This window comes from Pteropus alecto, unplaced genomic scaffold, assembly GCF_000325575.1.
Source record: "Pteropus alecto unplaced genomic scaffold, ASM32557v1 scaffold76, whole genome shotgun sequence".
NCBI lineage: Eukaryota > Metazoa > Chordata > Mammalia > Chiroptera > Pteropodidae > Pteropus > Pteropus alecto.
Window position 1 is genome coordinate 2,690,126 of NW_006443138.1, and position 22,093 is coordinate 2,712,218.

General features: G+C 32.0%; 2 pseudogenes; one reads left to right on the forward strand and one right to left on the reverse strand.

The window, feature by feature from the left end:
- Positions 1-1,074: 1,074 nt before the first annotated feature.
- LOC112472285 overlaps positions 1,075-22,093 on the reverse strand; it is a 46,750-nt pseudogene continuing 25,731 nt past the window's right edge.
- LOC112472327 lies at positions 13,777-13,895 on the forward strand (annotated as a pseudogene).

Genomic DNA, 22,093 nt, shown 5'->3' on the forward strand with positions numbered 1-22,093 from the left:
AGATAGCTAGAAAAACTTAAAATATTTAAAAAGTAACACATTCTAAGTAACTTATGAGTCAAAATGAAAATTAGAAAATATTTTGAACTGAAAGATAATATAGCATATCGAAATTTGTGATACAGCTAAAATAATGATTTAGAGTAATTTTCTATTTTTAAGTGTATGTATTAGAAAAGAAAAGTGTGCAATCAGGGATAGAAACTTTAATCTCAAGAAACTAAAAAAAAGAGCAAATTAAATGAAAAAAATATAGAAAGAAGAAAATATTAAAGATAAGAAATTAGTGAAATAGAAAAATGTTCATCAAGAGGAGAAGGAATAAATCAATTATATTCACATATATATTCACATATGTATATATATTACTTATTCATATAAGTGAATACTGCACATCATTAAGAAAGAGCTATTGGCAAGTCTCAAAAATCTTATTTGGAAAGAAATACAGCTAGCACAAAGAGTAAACATTGTATGATTCTATCTATATACAAAAGTAGGCTCACCTAACCTAAGGTAGAAATCAGGTTACATGCCGGAGTATTGACAGGAAAAGAGGCATGGGGAAGCTTTCGGGATTGTTGACAACGTTCTGCGTCTACAGAACTATGTGTAGATAAATATCAGACTATACAATTAATATTTATAAATTTAACTGTCTATAAAACATATCTCAATTCAAAGCAGCATTTAAGGAACATGTTTCACATGAGGGAAATAAAGCGATATATTGGATGCGTTGTTTCCAACTTATTTAAGATATTTATTAGATGAACAAGGGGGAAGGTTGAAGAGGTAGTCAATAATCATTTCAGTGCAACGGTAAGGATGAAAACCAAATAAAATTGGGTTGAGAAGAATATAGGAAGTCACTAAAAAGATAAATGCAGATCACATTTTGAGATGTTTTGCTGTATAGCAGAGTAGAGATACAAGGAAAGACATGAGAATGAGAGCAAAGGGAGGGAGAATTTTGTGAAGAAAGAGAGAGCATTTGTTTCATATAGGTGAGACAGATGGAATCTAAGTGGAGAGTAAGAGCTTAGATAAGAGCAGGGGCAATTTTCCACTTTATCAGGAGAGAAGTTTCAGTAAGATTAGGTGATCACATACGGGAAGATGAGATGCTGGAACTGGCAAGGAAGGTTGTTAGTTGCCCTGTGGACAGTCTTTACCAGAGTCTTCTTCCTCCTGAATTATTTTAATAAGGGAAGGTGTAGACAAGGTTTTCTTGATAATTCTGCTTCAATCATAAAGAAGCTTTATGACGTTCTTGTCTTGCTTAGTTACCTTAGAATCTTCCTGAGAGGGAAGCTGCTCTCTCTTCTCCTTCAAGAGTGTCAACACAGCATCTGGAATCTCCTCTCCAGAGGAGCTTGGCCCAGGGACCATAGCTTCTGGATTCCCATTGTCTTTGGGGACTGTGGACTGCTCACAGGACCAGTTTCCAGGTGAGCCTTTGGGAGCACTCCCTTATTCCTCCAACAGCTTCAGCTTTTAGTTCTTTGTGCTGTTTACAACCTTTAGCTAAATCATTCATCCATGTCAGAACTCCAGGATTAGAAATTTGGCACCACGTGAAGGCCAGTATTTCTTTTCTTGTTAAAATTTTTCTTCAAATTTTCGAATTTTCCACTTGCTCTGGATGTGCTTGGTCTATGTGCTAGGCAATGGTCTATGGCGCCTTGCCATCACCACAGTGCACCATGAAGAACTTCAGGGCGTCATTAACTGCTGAGTGCCGGGTGGAGAAGGGGCTGATTCAGGGTCTAAGTTAAGTTTCGGCTTTGGCTGAAAATGGAGCACCACGGTGACAGCAGTAGGTTGTCACCAGCAGAGATGTGATAGAGCAGCCCGAATTTTCTAAAAAGCTTAGAGAGTAGAAAGAACTCTAGATGGAATTTGGAATCAGAAGATCTACATACAAGTTTGTGACTTTGGGCAAATTACTTGATTGTGCTCAGTCTCATCCATAATTATGAAATAGCAATAATAAAAAGTACTTCATAGCATTCTTATCAGGATTCAATGGAATAATGTTAAATTGTCTCTAATCTATATAAGACAAGGACATAAACTGGTAGTCACAAGGTGTTAGTTTAGCCTGGAGAGATTTTTTAAAATTTATTTAAATAGCTTAAAATTATAAAAATCTGGATAGTTTACGTAAATATTTAGGGTTTCAGTTCTCTTTAGAAATAAGAAGGCCTGGCAGTACAGGTTTTTCATTTTCCCGTAGCCACGATCAGCAACATGAATAACAGCTCCCATCACACACACTCATAGACTCTATTTGTGACAGTTCTCAGCCAGCCCACATCAGTCATCACTATACATGCCTGGCTCATCTTGGCAGTTAAGATACCCACCCTTGATTTAAGGTTTGATTCAAATATCAGGTTTAGTTATGATTCAGACTTAGAATCTTTCTACTTAATACAGACTAATATATACTTTCTATGGAACCAAGCAAAATAAAATAAATATGAAGTACATATAAAAATCACATGGCTAGGAGTACAGAAGTATTTGTGAAAAATAAACTACTCTTGCAAAATAATTCTTGAACATAATGGCCCAGCTATACTTTTATCTTTTATAAATTAATCTATTTGTAAAGAGAAGGAGACATTGGTATAAACCTCTTTCCTCCTTGCAAGCTTGCAAATTAAATGCTACTTCTTGAATAGTGGGTAGAGTTTGCTCAGAGACACCCAGAGCAACTGGGTGCTGGAATGTCTTCAGCTGCATGGCTCCATCTCCTGGTTTCAAATAGCTAGACGACAAGTATGTAACGCATCAAAAGGAAATGTAAAAAGCAGAAAGAAAAAAAGTGTTGCTTTCCCTGTACCACAAGTTTACTTACTTTTCTCTTTCTGCTTAAATTTAGTATTTGAGAAATCTTTTCCTATAGAATGGATAACATGTATTTTTATAATTTAAAAAAGTATTATATCTTTGTTAACTTTGGGATTCATAATTGTTATATTTGATTAGTCACATCACAAAGTATTTTCCCAGTTTTATTGAGATATAATTAACAAACAACATTGTGTAAGTTTAAGGTGTCCAATGTGATGACTTAATACACATATATATTGTGAAATGATTACCACAATGAAATTAGTTAACACTTCCATCAAAGCAATCTATTGCTTCCTAATAACCACTTTCTCCTCCTGTGATTTGGGAGATTAGAATTCACTTCAACATAGATGTTGTAATATTATTGGACCTGTGTGGTAGACATTACTAACTTGTCAGCAACATGGGATTCCTCTCTCCTTTAGTCACACAAGAGAATTATTCTTCCCTGACACCATGGCCATGTGACTTGCTTTCACCAATAAATTTGAACAAAGTGGAGTATGTCATTATGTAGAAGTACAATATTTAATTGCTGGTGCTTATGGCTCCACTTCAGTTCTTTCTTTCTTGTTCTGGAGGAATAGAAATGCCCAACAGCCTGGGGATCTGAATGACTAATGAGAAGGTCACTTCTGTTGATCCTCATCAAACATGTAACAGTGGCAAAAATCAATGAACTTCTATGGCTTTAAGTCACTGAAATATTGGAAAATGTTTGTTACCACTGCATAACATGATTTATCCTAACTGATGTAGATAGGTGAAAGAGCTCTTTAATTAGATATTTATTTTTTGTACAATAACTAATTTAAAGAATTTGAGGATGAAAGTACATATTCTCTCCCTTTATTTCTTATATGTTAATATCAGACAATCTCAGAGATGATAAATATGCTGCGACTGAAGAAAGTACCAATTTTGATACACATGTGAACAAATGTGGACTTTGTTCTTAAACTGATGAAAAGAAGCAACCTATAAAAGTATCACTTTTATTTCAAAAAGTATTTCAATTATATTATACTTGGTATCATTGGAGCTATTTTTTTTTTGTTTGTTTAAAAGACTACAAATACAATATGACTGATATACACATGGATAATTAGAGGTTAGTTGACTAAACATAGAAGGGTTATCTGTGGCCTATCTGTGTATATACTCACATAGTACATATTTTTCTCATTGTTCATATTTAAATTTTGGTAGAACCTCTTAACGATGCTCTACAAAGTGGTCAAAATATTTATCAAATCCTAAAAAGTCAAATCCTAAGGAGTCAGCAAAATAGGTAAAGCATAACATTTCACTATGTTAAATAACAGTCTATGAAAATAAATGTAGACTAAAAAGCATAGATTTTAGCTTTCATTCTAGAACTCTTAGATGCAATTTTCTAGGGTCTGTCTCAACATATTTCATTTAATACAATATAGACACGCTCCCTAAAAGTTACTTAAAAAGCATTTTTTCAAATTATAAAACTGTTACAGGTACATTTTTAAAAAATAAGAATACAGAAAATAGATAAGTCATCTAAAATTGTCACAGCCATTATCGTGTGTGTGCGCGCGCGTGTGTGTGTGTGTGTGTGAAAGTCATCTAAAATTGTCACACCTATTATCGTGTGTGTGTGTGTGTCACAGTTTCATGTCTGGAGTTTTCCATTTAATATTTTATCATAGATATATCTTGATGGCATTAATATTCTCCAAAAACATGTTTCCATCTATGTATAATAGTAATTATAGTGTAACTACCATTTATTGAGCTCTGCAATTGCAGAATTCTAGGTATTGTACAAAACACTTTACCTATATTGTCAATTAATCCTTAGAACAGCCTCGTGAGGCAGGCATTTTTGCATCCCTCTTTCTGATCAGGCAACAGTCTCAGAGAAATGAGACTTGCTCAAAGACATAATGCTTATTAAGAATTAGGGTTCAAACCAGGTCTGTGTCCTCCGAGGCTGATGGTTTTAAGCACAATATTCTCTGGGATAATAATGTTTTAGGGAATATTCAAATTTTAACAATAAAAATCTTCGCACATAAATTTTATGCATATTTTAAAATATTTTGTTAGGAAGAATTTCTTGAAGTAGAGCTAACAAATCTGAGAATTTGAGCATACATAAGATTCTTGATATACTGTATATTGTCAAATTGACCATCAGAAAGATTATGCCCATTTACTTTTCCATCACAATGATAAGAATTTCCCATTTTACTTAACCTTCACCAAAAATAGTTTTTAAAAAAATCTTTAGTATTTTTCTATTGTACCTTACTGTCTTACTTTTTATTTTATGAGTACTGATATATACATGTATTCATATGATCTTTCGCTATTTATATCTCTTCTTTTTAAAAGTCCTCTTCACGCATTTGCCCATCAATGAGTGAATCCCTTAATAATTTTAAAGAATTTTTGTTATATTAAAGATAATAAACTGTGCCATATATGTTACAAATACTTTCCCAGTTTGTTTGCCATTTAATTTAGAAATTTTATGTAGTAAAATCTAGCAATATTTCACTTTTATGTTTTCTTTTACTTTTAGGCTTGGAAAATTTCTTATACTTTTATATTTATAGAGTTTTAATTTTAATTTTACTTCAAATACTTTAAACCTTCAAGAATTCATTTTAATATAATTATGAGAGGAAATTTTTGTCAAATGATGATACTGTATACTTTAAACCTTCAGGAATTCATTTTGATATATATATGAGAGGAAATTTTTGTCAAATGATGATACTGTATCCACTGTTTAATTTGTTAAATAATCTTGCCTTTCACACCAATTTGAAATGTCACCCTTATCTTGGTATAAATTTCTATGCAGAGTCTGTTTCTTGCCTTCTAGTCTACATCTATCTTATTCTATTATCACAAGTGTGGTACCTTAATTACTGAAATTTTATAATGTTTTAATATTTGATAGTGAAAGTCCCCATACAAAAATCACCTTTTTCAACATGTTCCTAGAAATTTTCATCCATTTATTCTTCCCAATGATTTTAGAAATGATTTCAAACCTCAAAAGTCTATTGAGATTTATATTAGAATTATTCTGAACATACGAATTACTTTGCAGAGAATTACATTTTAAAAGTTGCTCTTCTGCTGCATATCCTTGTGTTAAACCCTAAATCATCTTACCGTGATTCAGGACTATTTTTATTAACCTACAAGCCTAAAGAAAAATTCTCAGGGAATGTTTCATAGTACTGTCTCTAGGCCTAATAAACATGGCTATGGCCACATACTGTCCATTAAAGTTAATGAAAATAATAAATAATAATAATAATAATTTGGTTTTATTGTTATTTTCATTTAATAACCAGGTTGACTTCAATATCTTGTATCTAACATTAATATTCAGAAACTCCATATTTCTTTGGAGAAAAAGATCTAATATGTAAATAATATATATCAAATAGCTAAAAATCTAAAGTAAAGTTAATAAGCATTTCTCAGCTTTGGGAATTTTGAGAGGAATTAGTGTTTTTTTAATTTTCTTTCTATATGAGAAACTAGTAGACCTTTTTTTTACAATTTTTAAAATTTCTTCTAATCATGGTAGTGTCTTATTTCATAGTTTTCCATAGCATAGCATAATTATAAGACTTTTCCTTAGGATAACATAATTATAAGACTTAACCTTAAACATATATGCCTTGTCGTGAGTCAGAGAAACCTAAAAAGTTAGTAATCCAGAATGGGATGTGTAGCAGACACAACCTCTCTGAGGAGTAACTGGTAGTGCCAAATCCATATAAAGAACTTTCCAAGAATTGGGGTCCATAAAAGTCCAAGAATGAATGAGTTGTCTACTTCCCACATACCTCAAATCCCCAAGCATTTTTGTGGGCATATGATTTTGTGGTTTAAGAAACCCATTAAATCATTGTTTCTAAAATGACTTCAAGTTTTAGACTGCTATTACATGTCTCTAGCAGAAACTGAACTGCCTGATAGTAAGGCAGAGCTTCCTAAAAAAGTTCTGCCTTTATATATACATTAAAGGGGAGTTCTGTAGTGAGTGAGTTAGATCAAGTCTGAATTGAAGTTTAAAAGGTCTCTTTACAATGGGATTTCTGAAACCTTTTAATATATACATGTGAATTGTTGAATCTTCAGAAGAGAAATAGAGTTTCCAGCATTCTCTAAACCATTGACAAAGAATCCCTTTTATGATAGTATTCTAAGGAACCTTTTGAGGAGCACTAACTATTGGGATAGAAGCTATCATGTCCCAATTAGAACGTTTCCTATTTTTCTACCAATTAAATAACAGCTTTTATTTGCAATCATAAATTTGCCTATAGATAACACAAATATAATTACATGCTACTTGAATTCACAGTGAGTTTCATCTCTGAGCTGGGGACTTAACACCACTTACGGGCAATGTGTACTTTGTAAGTCACTCAAACCCTCAGTCTCTGTCTCCTCATCTATAAAATGAAGAAAATCGTATTTTATAGAACTTGTGCAAAGACTAAAACAGCAGATGTAAGAGTGACTTTTCAAAGTGTAATTTCACAATTTTATCTGTAAATGTTATCATAAATAGAATCTATTAACCTTGACAGAAAAGAAAAGAGACCTTTGCACTGGAAACTGAACATAAATTTTTTTTAAATAAATTGGTTAATAAAATCCACAAGGAACAATGAGGATAGATACATTTTTTTAAATCTGAAAACTTTGCCATTCTATTCACCCTCTACTCCAGTAGTATATTAATTATTTTATTAGTTCTATTGTATTTGTTCTACTGATCATTGTATTCTATTAACTGCTAAAACAAAATAAAATAATAGTGACTTAAATAAGGTAGAATTTTATTTATTTATTATATAAGTATCTGAGCATAAACAATTAAGGAATAATACAGTGTCAAAACCTCAGGCTCCTTCTTCATGATTGTTCGTTCAGTACTTGAGTGTCATATTCACCAACATGGTAGACCCAACAGGAGAGGAGAAAACCCAGCAGGAAAGAATAAGAAAAAAGCAGTGGCGCATATCACTCTTGCACATGTATTGTTGGCAAAATTTAGTTGGCCACAAGCAGCTGCAAGGGAAGTTAGTAATTAAGCTCTTTATTCAGGGCGACCATGTGTCCAGCTGAAATTCAAAGGGTCTATTACAAAGAGAAAAGGGAGGAAACGGATAGTAAAGGACCAAGACTATTCTCTACTACAGTCATGTCATCCAGTTCCAGTTAGTATTAGGATCCTGAAGATCCTGTAATTATTTGCACTTAATTTCAATTTTGGTAAGCATTTCTAAAAAAATTATGTGTACTAATCCATGGGGATAGAAGGATTATGTGACATAATGCTTACCCTCTTTTCTAAATACCTCATTCTAATTTCTTTGCTATCAAAAATCTGAGATCTCCAGTCCATTAATCGTCTGGTCAGTTACGTTGCTGATAACCATCTCTGTTGATTTTAATTTTAACGGAAACTTAATTTTGATTCAAATCAGTCAACATGACTTTCTCAACATTTACTAACAATCGAGCAACTAATGATCAGATAGAGTTCATGCAACTTACATTATTATAAATGCATTAGTAAGTTTATTAATATATTTTTTAAAAATAGATTTTGTAGATCTATCCCCTAGGCTTTACGGGAACAAAAGAAATAGTTCAAAATGCCATTAAAAAAACTTATTGGGTTGTTTTCCAATCATCACTGTTAAATAGAAATTTGTAGAAATGTTCTTTATATATGCTGTTTAATATGGCAGCCACTAGACACATGTGGCTATTTAGCACTTGATATGTATCTAGTGTGACTGAAAGACTGAATTTCTAATTTTACTTAATTTTGATTAATTGAAATAGCTACATGTGTCTACTGGCTACTCTATGGACAGCACATCTCTAGATAAAATAAAAACCTATATAAATGTTTAATGCCCTGTATCAAATGGGACATTTCTAAATTGGGAAAATACTGACAAACATAGGGAACTCGAATTGAGTCCTATTATAGTGTAAAAATAACAATTCTAATGATAACTCTGAGAGACTTGTGCGTGAATGTGCGTAATGTTTAAATCCAGGGCATTAATACTGGCTGCCAAAATGAGTAGAAACTACCTTTCACACTTCTTGAAATCTGAAAGCCTTTATTTAGTTTTATTTGTTCTGACAGAATAGTTCATCATACTAGAAAATATTTAAAAATGATTCTGTAATAAATGAAAAGCAATACAACAAATGGGGAGTTACATTTTACTAATTTTCAATAGAGGGAGGAATTCCTTGGTCTCTGCTGTTCTGAGACCCAGAGCTCTTTGAATATCTTAGGAAAAACTCATTATAAACTTTTATAATATAACTTTTACAACTTTTATAAACTTTCAACAGCTCTCTGAAAAGAAACTCTCCTTCGGGATGCTGGAACTGGTTATTTTAACAGTGATGTACAGGAAAGAGAAATACTTTTTACATAATAGTTTGTCATTCTTACATATGTCATACTTAATTAGTGTACGTACCTCACAGAAGACTTTATTACTGTTAGTCAAAAATTATTGGGAAGAAAGGAATATCATTCACCTTTCAATTCTAATCAAGTCTTCCAGTTTCTGTTTTTTAAATGGAAAAAGTTGATTCTTTCAGCCATCTTATCACCAACTGGACACAGATTTTACTTTTCTCTTAGCTGTCACTTCAATTTATTTTAACACTTAAAAAAACTGATTTACTCTTCTTTATAGCCGTCCTTCATGTTTATTAGATTGTACCAGTAGAATTTAAAAGTAGTTCTAAAATATCACATCTACATAACATGGAGAATACGGAGAACTTTTTTTATTTAATATTGGATGAAATGAGCAAGTGTTTTCTAAGATCGAGCAGAAGAGATTTACAGAAAGAATTAGTAGAATAAGATTAAAGTACTTCATACTAACCTTGGGAGAAAAAGAACTAAAATATGAAAACTTAGCAATCTAAGAATCCAAACCAGAATTATATTACAATTTTTTTAAACCTGTAAATAGGTAAATGATATTCTAACTCTAAAGTTTCTAGAAGCCAGAGAATGAACCAAGTTACCTTTTAAGGTCACCTCCCACTGTCATTAAAGCAATTCTCACCTTTGCCTCCAATGAGATTAGAGTAGATAAAGATTTCTGAGAGCAAGATTTTGAGTGTTAGGTTTACTGCTACACTTCCAGCTCATGATGAGCATTCAGTGAATACTTGTTCTTGCAAGTATACTTTGTTTCCTCTATAAAAACTTCTCTCTGTGGAGCCAGTCAACCTTCTCCAGAGTTTCTGTTTATAAATAAAAGGACTTTTCAGTGTCAGTGGACAATGGGAAACAAAAGACTACACTATTAAAGTGGAGAAAATATTTTAAATCCCATCTAGTAATAGAAATCATATGTAGCTTATCAGGAGCAGCCTATGTAAGTAAACTGGACCACTCCATTTAAGTAAATAGTAAAAGAAAGAAAAGTTGAGAGAGGGCCTAACACCTTTAAACAGTGATTTCTCAGCCTGGGGAGTTGGGAGATGGGAGAGGATCCACAGAATATTGGATAGAGAACCATAAATATAAAATGTAAAAAGAATACTTGAAATAAATTTATATTAGGAAAATGAAGGAAAGACAAATTATAGCCATTAAGTCTCAGCAAAATCATGGAGTGTTATGGAGTGTGTGTGTGTGTGTGTGTGCGCGCGCACGTGCATTCTACTCTAAATGACACTGATGAAGCTTCATAGGAATATTAAATTAAGATTTGGAAAAATAAAGGGAAACAAAGCCATGGGAAAAAATAGTAATTCACAGACAAGACTGATCAGACTTTTCTCCACTTCACATTCATAGTTATAAGCAAACCTGTCCATGCACAAAGTGGTAACTGTAGGAAATCTTGGAGATTAGAATCATTCATAATGAATTCAGATAGTGAGAGTACCTACTTCATTAGGCATTGTTTGAATATTAAATTTAATTACACCCAAAAAGCACTATACTCAGTGTCTCAACATCAAGTGGCAATAAATGTTAACAGTTGTAGTAGGATGTTTTGACTCATTCTTCCTTTTTAGATCAGGAACTTGATGTTCTAGAAAGAGCTCTGTTCTACTAGAAAGCTATGAATGTGAGTTCTGGTTAGCTTCTGGCTTCAGGCAAGTCCATCGCATTCTCAGGGCTTGAATGGAAGTTTCAGTAATTTATCTGACTGTGAACTAAACAGGCATCATTAAGGTATCCTTGGCAAATAATTTGATAAATCCTTTCCAGCTGTAATATCCATGAATATATGCCATGAGGCAGAACATGAATCATTACCATAACAGCAGAGTCATAAAAGTTAGTAAACTACACTTTGATTTCAAAGGAAATGGAATTGAAGATATTAAGAAAATGGTTACAAAACAAGTAATAGAGAGATCACCTTTACTCAGTCATTTAGAAAGGTGAGAAACAAAAGGTAGTCTTCAATCATGGGTAGATTTTGGAGGAAAGAGGGCATACCCAGTTGAGAGGAATAGTGTTAAGATTAGAAAAAAAACCTCATACTTTGGGGGGTTTTAGATTTTTTAATTCTAAAAAAAAAAAAGTAAGTATTTAACTTAAATTAAATATCTAGTTAAGTATTTAGTTAAGTATTTAACTAAAATTTAAGTTAAGTATTTAAGAATATGTAACATGAGTTCCCCTATCTTAACAAAATTTTAAGTGCACAATACATTATCATTAGCTACAGGTACAATTTGGCACGGCAGATCTCTAGAGCTTATCTGTCTTGCCTAACTGAAACTTTGTGCCCATTGATTAGCAACTCCACATTTCTCCCTCTCCACAGTTCTTGGAACCACCATTACACTCTTTGATTATGTAAATTTGACTATTTTAGACATCTCACGTAAGTCAAATCATACAGTATTTGTATTTCTGTGACTGGCTTGTTTCACTAAGCGTAATTTCCTCAAAGTTCATCCATGTCATCACATATTGTAGAATTTCCTTCTTTTTAAAGGCTGAATAGTATGCCATTGTATGTACACACCACATTTTCCTTATCCATTCATCTGTCAATGGGCACTTAGGTTATTTCTACATCTTGGCTATTGTGAATGAACATGGGAATGTTAATATCTCTTCAAGATCTTGATATAAGATATATGATATGGGTCTAATTTCATCTTTTGCATATAAGTATCCACACTTTTAATTAAGCAGCATTATACGGCCCAAGAAAAATATGTTTTAGAAAATGACTAGAAAAAACAACACCCCCCAAAAATGTATAATTAAATATCTATCGATTGACGGATTTCTCTTTAAAGAAGTACTGATCTGTGAAGGCAATAGCTTTGCCCTCATTTCTAATGAACCAGACCGGTATATCTCAAACTTGAGAGTTTTTTTACCTTGAGAATATAGTTACTGACTGTAGCGATCTTTTGGGGTCAGTGACTAAAGAGTCTGTTCCCCCACCAAAATGTAAGGACCATCACTTAAGGTGATCCCAAGAGTAACACAAAATCAAAAAATGAGAACTGAAATTTCCATCTTTGGTTATAAGATGGGCATGCAGACAACCCCAAATGTACTTGTATTTTTAAAAACATTTTCATTGAAAGAAAATACAAAATTTAAAAATGTTTGTAGAGAATATATCTGTGGATCACAGTGGTCTGGGATTCCAGTTTGAGAAATAACCATTCTAGGCCATGCCAGGAAAGAGCTAATCTTGAAATATTTTATTACATCCATAAGTGACACTCTTGAAGCCTAGCCAAAACTAAAATGTGAACAGAAAACTTGAAATAGACTTTGTGGGAATGGCTATGAGTGCCAACAGTATTGGAATGGTGATGTTTAGTACTAAATACTGATTTGCCATGGAAATATGAAATCGCCCACTACACTGGTTTGTTAATCTTTAACATTTGTAAAAAAAAAAAAAAAAAATCACAAAGACATTAATAACCTTATTTGGGATCTGTCCATTCCAGACCAAAACAAATACAAAAATTATTGGCACATATAAGGTTTGCAGGCCACTAATAAATAGCTTCTAATGGAGCAGGACTTTTAAAGCAAATTTCTCAAGGGTAGTATAATGGAGAATCGAACTGAAATCCAAGTATGTATCTTCATTTGTAAATAAGTTTAGTCAAACTAAATATTACTCATACTCAAATCTTGAACTGCACCCTCTTTTTCTTGTTGAATTGCACTTTTTATAAATTAGAATAAAAGAAAACCAAAACGATATGACATGTTAAAATTGTGTGTTTACCGATGAAGTTACAAATATATATGGTGAGATCAAGAAAACAACTCACTTGTCCTTTGGAGAATTTTGTAAATAGCATCTATCAAATCAAATATCTATTGAAAACACATGTATATTAGAATATGTTGAAGTATTAAACTTCACACAGTTGAACTTAATTATACAAGTGCCACTCAAGAGATTGAAAGAGGAATTACAGGAAATATGCCAAGACATCTAAAAATAGACCCCATCCTACTCTTATCATTTTCCTCTGGTTCCTGGATCAGTAAATGTCAGGAGGAGTTTGAAAATTATGAAATGCACAGTTTGAATGAAATCATTTCCACCAGAGAGTATCTCTCTCTCTCTCTCTCTCATTTTTTTTTTTTTTTTTTTTTTTTAATGTTTGGAGGAGGGATAAATGAACTATGTTATACTGACTTTGAGGATATGGAAAACCAGTTACCTTAATGCATATCTAGGATTATTTGCTTTTCAACCTGATTTCTGATTTAAGTACACCTGAAAGAGGATCAGCATGTTTTACTGAAAGAATCTAAGAGTCTCAGTTCCCCCTTTTCCCTTTGTCACATACTAGTTGTGAGAACTTAAGCTAAGAATTTAACTACTCTAAGTCTACAACCATGCCACCCTGAACAAGCCCAATCCCGTCTGATCTCGAAAGCTAAGCAGGGTCGGGCCTGGTTAGTACTTGGATAGGAGACCACCTAGGAAGACCAGGTGCTGTAGGCGTAAAAAATAAAAAATAAGGATTGTAAGCTGACAAGGTCCTTGCAATCTGTGAGGTCAACCAAGTGTTGCCTTGCCTAAAAAATAAAAAGAATTTAACTACTCTAGAACTCCATATTTCCAGAAATAAAGTGAGAACAATGGCATTGGTCTAGAAGCATAGTATTGTATCAAATGAGATTTTAAGAACCTTTTCAAGATATAGATTTTTAGTTCATAGACTTCTTTAAGGAAGTTGGAGTTGCTAGTAGGCTAGACTGACTTCAAACATATGCTACAATTTTTTAAGTGTATCCAGATAGAACATATAAGAATAGCCAGATAACTTGGACATCAAGTTAATGTTACCCATTTTCGTTCTTAATTGGCAAAAAAGAAATATTAGTATCACCATTACTTTTAAAATATATCATTTATTAAACTCCAAGTTAATAAAGGGAAAACAATGGAATGACCAAAAGTAATTAATCTAAAATAAGGCAATAAAAGAGACAAAAAGAAAATAGAAGAGGGTAGTACATAACAGCAAGCACAAAAATACATGGTTTTAAACCCAAATATATCAATAATTACAAAATGTTTTCATTAAAAAAATTTCTTCTTTGGGTTCACCCCACCTGTCAATGGGCTTTTGATTCTGAGGTACAATAGAATTTCTAAATTACATCATTTTCTTTCATTTTTATTCTTTAGATTCAGTGCACTTTACTATTTATCTTTCTATTTTCTGACCTTTTCATTCTAGAGATTTTGGCAATAATTCCTTTTCCAAATAATTATTTTTTATTGTCTTTTAAATTTCATTAACTTTATCAGCAGTATTTTGATGAGATTCTTATAACATTGTTCTGTATTTTTTCTTAATCTTTTGAATTCCATTTTCTTCAAAATCAAAATATAATCTACTTACATGAAGAATATAAAATCGAAGTTTTCTACAAAATGCTTTTGCTGAACCAAAATCTTCTGGAGTTTAATTCTATGTCAGTAATAGAATGCCTAGAACTGGATTTCTGTTTTAAACTTAAAAGTGAAAAGTCATCTTTAACTTTATTTCGTCCATCTATGTTAACTTAAAATAATTTGCTTTTTTCCTTCATCTTCATATTTCTTTATAAAATGAAGTTAATAGTATGTCCTTTAATATATCTACTTTTTTTTACTGTCTCAGATTTATTCTTATAGTTCCTTTATATTCTTCTGTTATAGCTTTGAAAATAGCTCTTTCTTATATAGACAGTAGAATAATATCAAAGATTTCTTTTCAAAATAGTTGTAATCATTTTTATGGTTGTACATGGCTTTTAAAAATCAGATACCACCAAAATATATATCCAAAAAGATCAGTTCTCCACATGCCACTCCCAGTTACTGCTCCCAGGGGCAAACATTTTCCTGGGCTGTTTTCTTTTTTATTTTCTCTGTATTTCTAAATGTGTGTATGCTACCACTTCTGGATTTATCGGTTTTGTTGTTATTTTTTGACTCTTTGATATGGTCTCTTTACTTCCCTCATTATCCCAGTGGGGTCATAGTTGATGCTTACATTATTATCACCTGTAAATGTTGCTGGCATAAGTAGTGTGCTACAGCTACTTTTTCTTACTTAAAGAACTTCGGTAGAACAGATATATAAGTAAAAAATAATAAAAGAAATAGGAACAAAAGAGCAAGGAAAATTCCATGAATTCAACTTTTTAATAGATGGCAAAAACTGAGATATCGTTTTGCTTTCTTTGTTGTTTAATTTTTAAATCATCTTTCCTTTTAATGAAACTCATACTCTAGTAATTCTAGTAACTGATTCTTTGAATCATTTAGAGATATATCATTTTGAAGGTAGAAAGTGAATATAGAACTAGTAACTGACTTACTAGAGAGGAGGAAGCTACAAAAAAAGGCTGCCAACCAATACAAGTTCCTTAGTTTTGCTCTCTGGGAAGATCACTCTTATTCATTGATCTTGAAGATCACTTCTGAGAAAGGCATGGGGAGAATTTCTCTTAACATTAGCAACTCTTTTTGTTGTTATTGATTTGGGGACTTTGGGTAGAGACTAAAATAAATCCCAGTATTTAACTTCCAGGCTTTATCAGCTTCTAATGGCAATTCTATAGGAAGGTATCCAAAACCAATATGTATATGATACTATGGACCTTGGAGCTCTATGCCAATTTAAAAATTTTTGTATTATAGCAGTAGGCTTCAATATTCTAACCCTCAGTTCTTCCAATTGAATCTTGATTTATAACTTAGTACAAGCCCGAAGTGGTGAGTTAAAATGACATTTCTCTTTTCCCAAGCTGCATCTGGTAGTCTTACATAAATTTTTCTTTGTATTGACATACCTATACATGCATCTATTGACACTATATTAGTAATATACATAACTTCTGAACATCAAAGCAAAGCGAAAGCCCTGAATTTTTTATCTATAGTTTTTATCTATAGTTTTTCTACAAAGAAAAAAAATCACATGTCTATTATACTTCTCAACAGCAACACTATAGGCAAGATGATAATAAAGCAACATTTTCTAAGTGACAAAGAAAAACACCTATTGTATCAGTCATCTCTTGCCACAAAAATGGCACTCTAAAAACAGAGCCTTGAAACAATACAGATTTATACGGCTCATTAGTCTGCAAATCCTCACATTAGGCTAAACTCAGCTCAGTGATTCTTCTGGTTTCAGCAGAGCTCACCCTCATGTATTGGGATCAGCTAGCTATTGGCTAATCTAGGATGGCTCTCTACAGGTTAACTGCGGTAAGTTGGCCCAGGAATGTTCTCATGGCAATGGCTGAAGACAAGAGCTATAAGTCAAGTGCTTTTCAATACTCTGCTAGTGTTACATTTGCTAGCATTTTATTTGCCAAAGCAAGCCATGGAACCTAAATCCAGAATCAAGGCATAGATACAGGAAAGAGTAAAGAATTAGAGCCATTTTTGCAATCTACTATATCTATACTTAACCAAACTATCATTCAAAATAAAATGCAGACATTTTCAAAAATTCACATACTATTTAATACTCATAATATGTCTAGAAAAGTTACTAAGAAATGTTTTATAATGAGGAAAAATGACTCTAAGAGGAATAATAGAATGCAATAAATAATGAGAAATTTTATTAATTTCTTATTTCTTTCTCATTTGTTAAATGAGAAAGAAATGAGTAAAACATTAAGTAGAAAAATTCATCCATCTTTGATCTTTTTTAAAAATTTAAATCTAAAAGTCTAGATTGTATCAAAATTTAATTTTGAAGATAGAAAGGAAGCGGAAGTGAAAAACAAAAGGAAGTAAAAAAATATTAAATTTTCATCTTGTAATGAGAAGAATTTTATAGTAATTGTTTCTAGAAAAATATACACACACATATCTAACACAGGGAAAAAAAAAAACAAAGAAAAATTTCCAATTAAAATCAGGATAGAAAAATAAGAAAATCATGTAAGTATAAAATATAAAATAACATTTTTTAAATGTCTACAAACATAGCAGGTATCAAAATAAATATAAATGGATGTACTTTCTTGTTATAATTGATTGTTAGATTGAATTTTTAAAAATTAAAGCAAATGCTTTTTATATAAACTAAATAAATTGATATAGAAAAGTCAAAAAATAAAGTAACAGGAAAAAATATAATATGAAACATTAATGTAAAGAAGATTGGCAAAGCATTTTAAAATCAAGTAAGACAAAATTCAAAGAAAACAATACTGGAAATTTACAGTAATAAAATTTTTCTAACCTAAGATTAATACATATCGTGAATATTTGTAGAATTAATAACATGGCTTCAACATAAGCATAACAAAATTTTTAGAATTATAAAGAGAATTTGAGAAAATTACTATTAGTAGAGCACAGCTTAACTTCCCAAAATATTGGACAAAAACATAATTACTAAAGAGAAAATTATTAGCAGTCAATAAGTTTATTTAACACATGTTCTTTTTGAACACTGACATTTACAACAATTGACAGAATAACAAGACCACAAATGAAATCTCAACAATTTCAACAAATTATTATTATACAGCCTATGTTCACTCATCATAGTGTGAAAAAAGAAGAGATCAGCCATTTGAAACATAATACTCTTTTGAAAGAAATTACATAATTAAGAAATCTATATACTTTTTAAAACTTCAAAGTTTTGAATAAGAAAAAAAATTACAAAAACACACATTGAATTTTTCTGTCCATAACTGCTAAAAATGCGTGCAATTATTTTTAAAACATTTGATATATTACATAAAGTTTACGTAGGAATCAAACATTTAACAATTAATGTTTAAAGTTTCTAAATATTATAAAAGTTTAAATTTTCAAATCCATTAAATTCTCATAAATATTTACTATGTTTATGCAAACTGTCAGTTGTCAATATTTATGAAGTAATGCAAGCTTCAACCTTCCTTCCCTGTATCACATTCCTAGGAATGTTACAAAAGATACAATAATAAAAATTATACATAGCGATGTTCTAAAGAAGAAGAATTTTCAGCAGAACAGAAAGTGTGAGGAATTAGTGAAATACTTGAAAGCATATAGGGTCATGTTGAGAGAAATTGCAGCCCAGGTGCACACAAGTAAGTGCATCTTTAGATGTGAGCTATACCAAAGTTGCTGTGTGACTAGAAGCGATGGAAACAAGAAGCTGATCCAAGATGTGAAGCTGAACGCATTGTTTGTTGGCAAAATAATAAGGTGATTTTCTAACTTGATAAAGCATGCCTTCTAGAAAATCTTTAACCAAAGTCATGCTTAATGATGAGCTGTTAGAAGCATTTCAATTAAAGAAGTAAATACAGTTGGGCCTCCTCATTCAAAGTTTCGCTTTCCACGATTTTAATTACCTGTAGTCAACTTTAGTCCAAAAATATTAAATGGAAAATTACAGAAATAAACAATTCCTGCATTTTACATTGCACGCCATTCTGAGTAGCGTGATGAAATTTCGCACCGTCTCCTTCATCATGCCAGGATGTAAATCATCCCATTGTCTGGTACATCCAGGCTGAGTAAGCAAACTGCTTATAAGATATTTAGTAGCCAGCTCGGCTATTGAATTTACTGTCACGGTGTCACAATGCTTGCATTCTAGTAACCCTTATTTACTTAATAATGGCCCCAAAGGACAAAAGTAGAGATGCTGACAATTCAAATATGCCAAAGAGAAACTTTAAAGTGCTTCCTTTAAATAAAAATATGGAAGTTCTCAACTTAATTAGGGAAGAAAACATAGTATGTTAAGGTTGTGAAGATCTACAATAAGAATGAATCTTCTATCTATGAAACTGTGAAAAAGGGGGGAAATGTGCTAGTTTTGTTGTCACAGCTCAAATTGAAAAAGTAAGTGCTTAGTGAGGATGGAAAAGGCATTAAATTTGTGGATGGAAGCCAAAACAGGAAGTATAGGTAGATGAGAGAGAGAGAGGAAGAGGGAGAGAAGGAGGGAAGGAGACTACCACTCTCCTGAACTCATTAAATGAATATTTTTTGAGCATACACTATATATGTCTCAGGCACTTGAAGAAATTACAATGCATATGTTAACTATCCACCTGGTATTTGTACCCAGATGTCCTTATATTTAACTTGTTCAAAATGAAATTCATAAAAGAATCGTATAACATTTAAGATTAGGTTTGGCTGTAGACAGAAATTTCTAAATAAGATGCAAGTTTACATTTCTTTAATGCTAAAGACATCAATAAGTAAGTAGTCCAGAACTAGTAAGTTGGCCACATAGTCATTAGACACCTGGCACACTTTCATCTTTCTGGTCCACCATCAATAGTGAATGGCTTCCATCCTCATGGTTGCTTTTTTGCCTAAGATGGTTACGAGATCTCTAGTTATCACATCCACTTTCCAGGCCAAATAGAAATGAAGGAAAAAGGGAAGAAGGGCAAGAGCTGTTTGATCTCTTTTAAGAAACTTTCCCATAAATCCAATCTAATAGCTTCTGTTTAATATCATCGATCAGAATTTAGTAATATAGCCACTTTTAAGTGTAAGGTAAGCTGGAAAATCAATTTTTACTGAGCCCTCCAAAAAAAAAAAAAGAGAGAGAGAGATCATCTCTAAAGAAGAAAGATAGAATTGTTCTATCATACAGACATAACAAAAAGTGGTAATACTGGTTGACTCCACGGAGGGAAATTAAGAAATGAGGTCAAATGTGGTATTGAAACTTACTTTCGCTTTATATTCTTCTGTGTTTTACATTTTTCTTGGAATAATGGACTATTTATAAAAAATAAATATTTTAGGCATTTTATTTTATTTTAGTATTAGTTTCAAGTGTAAAGTACATTGGTTAGCCATTTATATAGTTTATGAAATGATCCCCCTGATTGCTCTTTCTCTCCTCTGGCTCTGCACATAGTCTTTACATTACTGCTGACTGCATTCCCTATGCCATGCTCCCCATCCCCATGACCATCTCTCAACTACTAATTTGTATTTCTTTCACCCTTTACCTCTTTCTTCCAGCCCCCAACCCCTCTCCCCTCTGGCAGTCACCAGATTGTCCTCTGTATTTGTGAGTCTGTTTTCAATTAGTTTGTCCTTTTTGTTCATTAGATTCCATATAAAAAAATTAAAAATAAATATTTTTATTGAATTCATTTTCCTTCATGAACCCACCCATCTTATCTTATAAAATTTTTCTTTTGGTAAAAGACATCACCATTCACCTAGTCACCCACACTAGATGTATCAATATTATTTTCAACTTTTATTTCACCTCAATATTTATATCTCACAAGGCACTAAAGTCAATTTTATAACAGAACTGATTTTCATAGCTAATCTCTCCTTCCTTATTGTCATTACATTTTAGGCCTTTAAAATGTCAGGACTATTACAATGGCCTATTGTCTTTCCCTCATCAATTGTTCCCAATTCTTGTCCATTCCCAATTGCCACTATGTAGTTTTATCATTTGAAAAACAATTTTAATATGTTGCTACTTCTTCTAAGACCTCAATATAGATGCTCAATAAATACTTTTTTAGTTTATTGACTGGAAAATAATTTTTATGAAACAGAATTAGAAATCAAAACATGCAGGGATTTTTCAACTTTTCAACTGACTTGGTAAGCCTGGAGAAAATTTAAATTCTTGGACTCCAGTTTGAAAATACATACATAAAAATACTGAACTAACTGACAAGAGAATTTGCTAATAATTGCAGAGCATATGGAGACTTTGAATTAAACTTCAAAACATTTATTAAGTCACAGGTTTCAGTTGCTTGTTTAATTACCATTCAGCAATGAACTATTCTCCATTTGTTTTGACAACCTGTCAAAAAGCTATTTGAATGATAATTTTACCAAGTATAATTCACTGATTGCTCCATTAGAATTTTAAGTATATTGAATATGCATTATGTCAAAGATTTCACCAAAAAAACACTTATGTTTTAACAGACTGGGCTTTATTTACATTTTAGTAATCCGAAGAAGAGAAGGACAGAAATGTATCTGACATCAGATTTTATGCTTAGTTAGTATTTAGGAAAACACAGCAACTAGAAATAAAGTTACCAATAAATCTGAAATCAAACAATTTCAGAATAAAAGGCCACAGCACTTTTTAGGATGAGAAACATCAGCAAAATCAACAAATCTTTATTATTTTTTTATTTTTGGTATACAAATACCTCTCTTCTTTTATTTTATTTTATTTTTTTTTTATTAAATTGATTGGGGTAACATTGGTTAATAAAATTATATAGGTTTCAAGTGTACAATTCAATAATACATCATATGTATAGTATATGGTGTATTCACCACCCAAAGTTAAATTTCCTGCCATCACCATATACTTGACCCCCTTCAACTTTATCTAACCTCTCCAATCTCCCCCTTTCCCTCTGGTAACCACTAAACTGTTATCTGTGTCCACTCCCCAAAACTTATTTTCTTCATCCACCCTTTGTGGCTCATCAAGTCGCACATGTATGCCTGTATATGCATGGGTTACTCATGCTTTGCCAAGTCTATTGTTTATCATCACAGCAAAAGATACTTGAGGGAGAACACAGGAAGTCAGTTCTTAGAACCTTCCCAATCCATATCAGAAGCCATAAATTCATTTGAAGTAAATCTCTAAGTAATTGTCTAATATTACCTCTGTGCCTTCCCTAAGTCTGTGCAGATGACAACAGGAATGC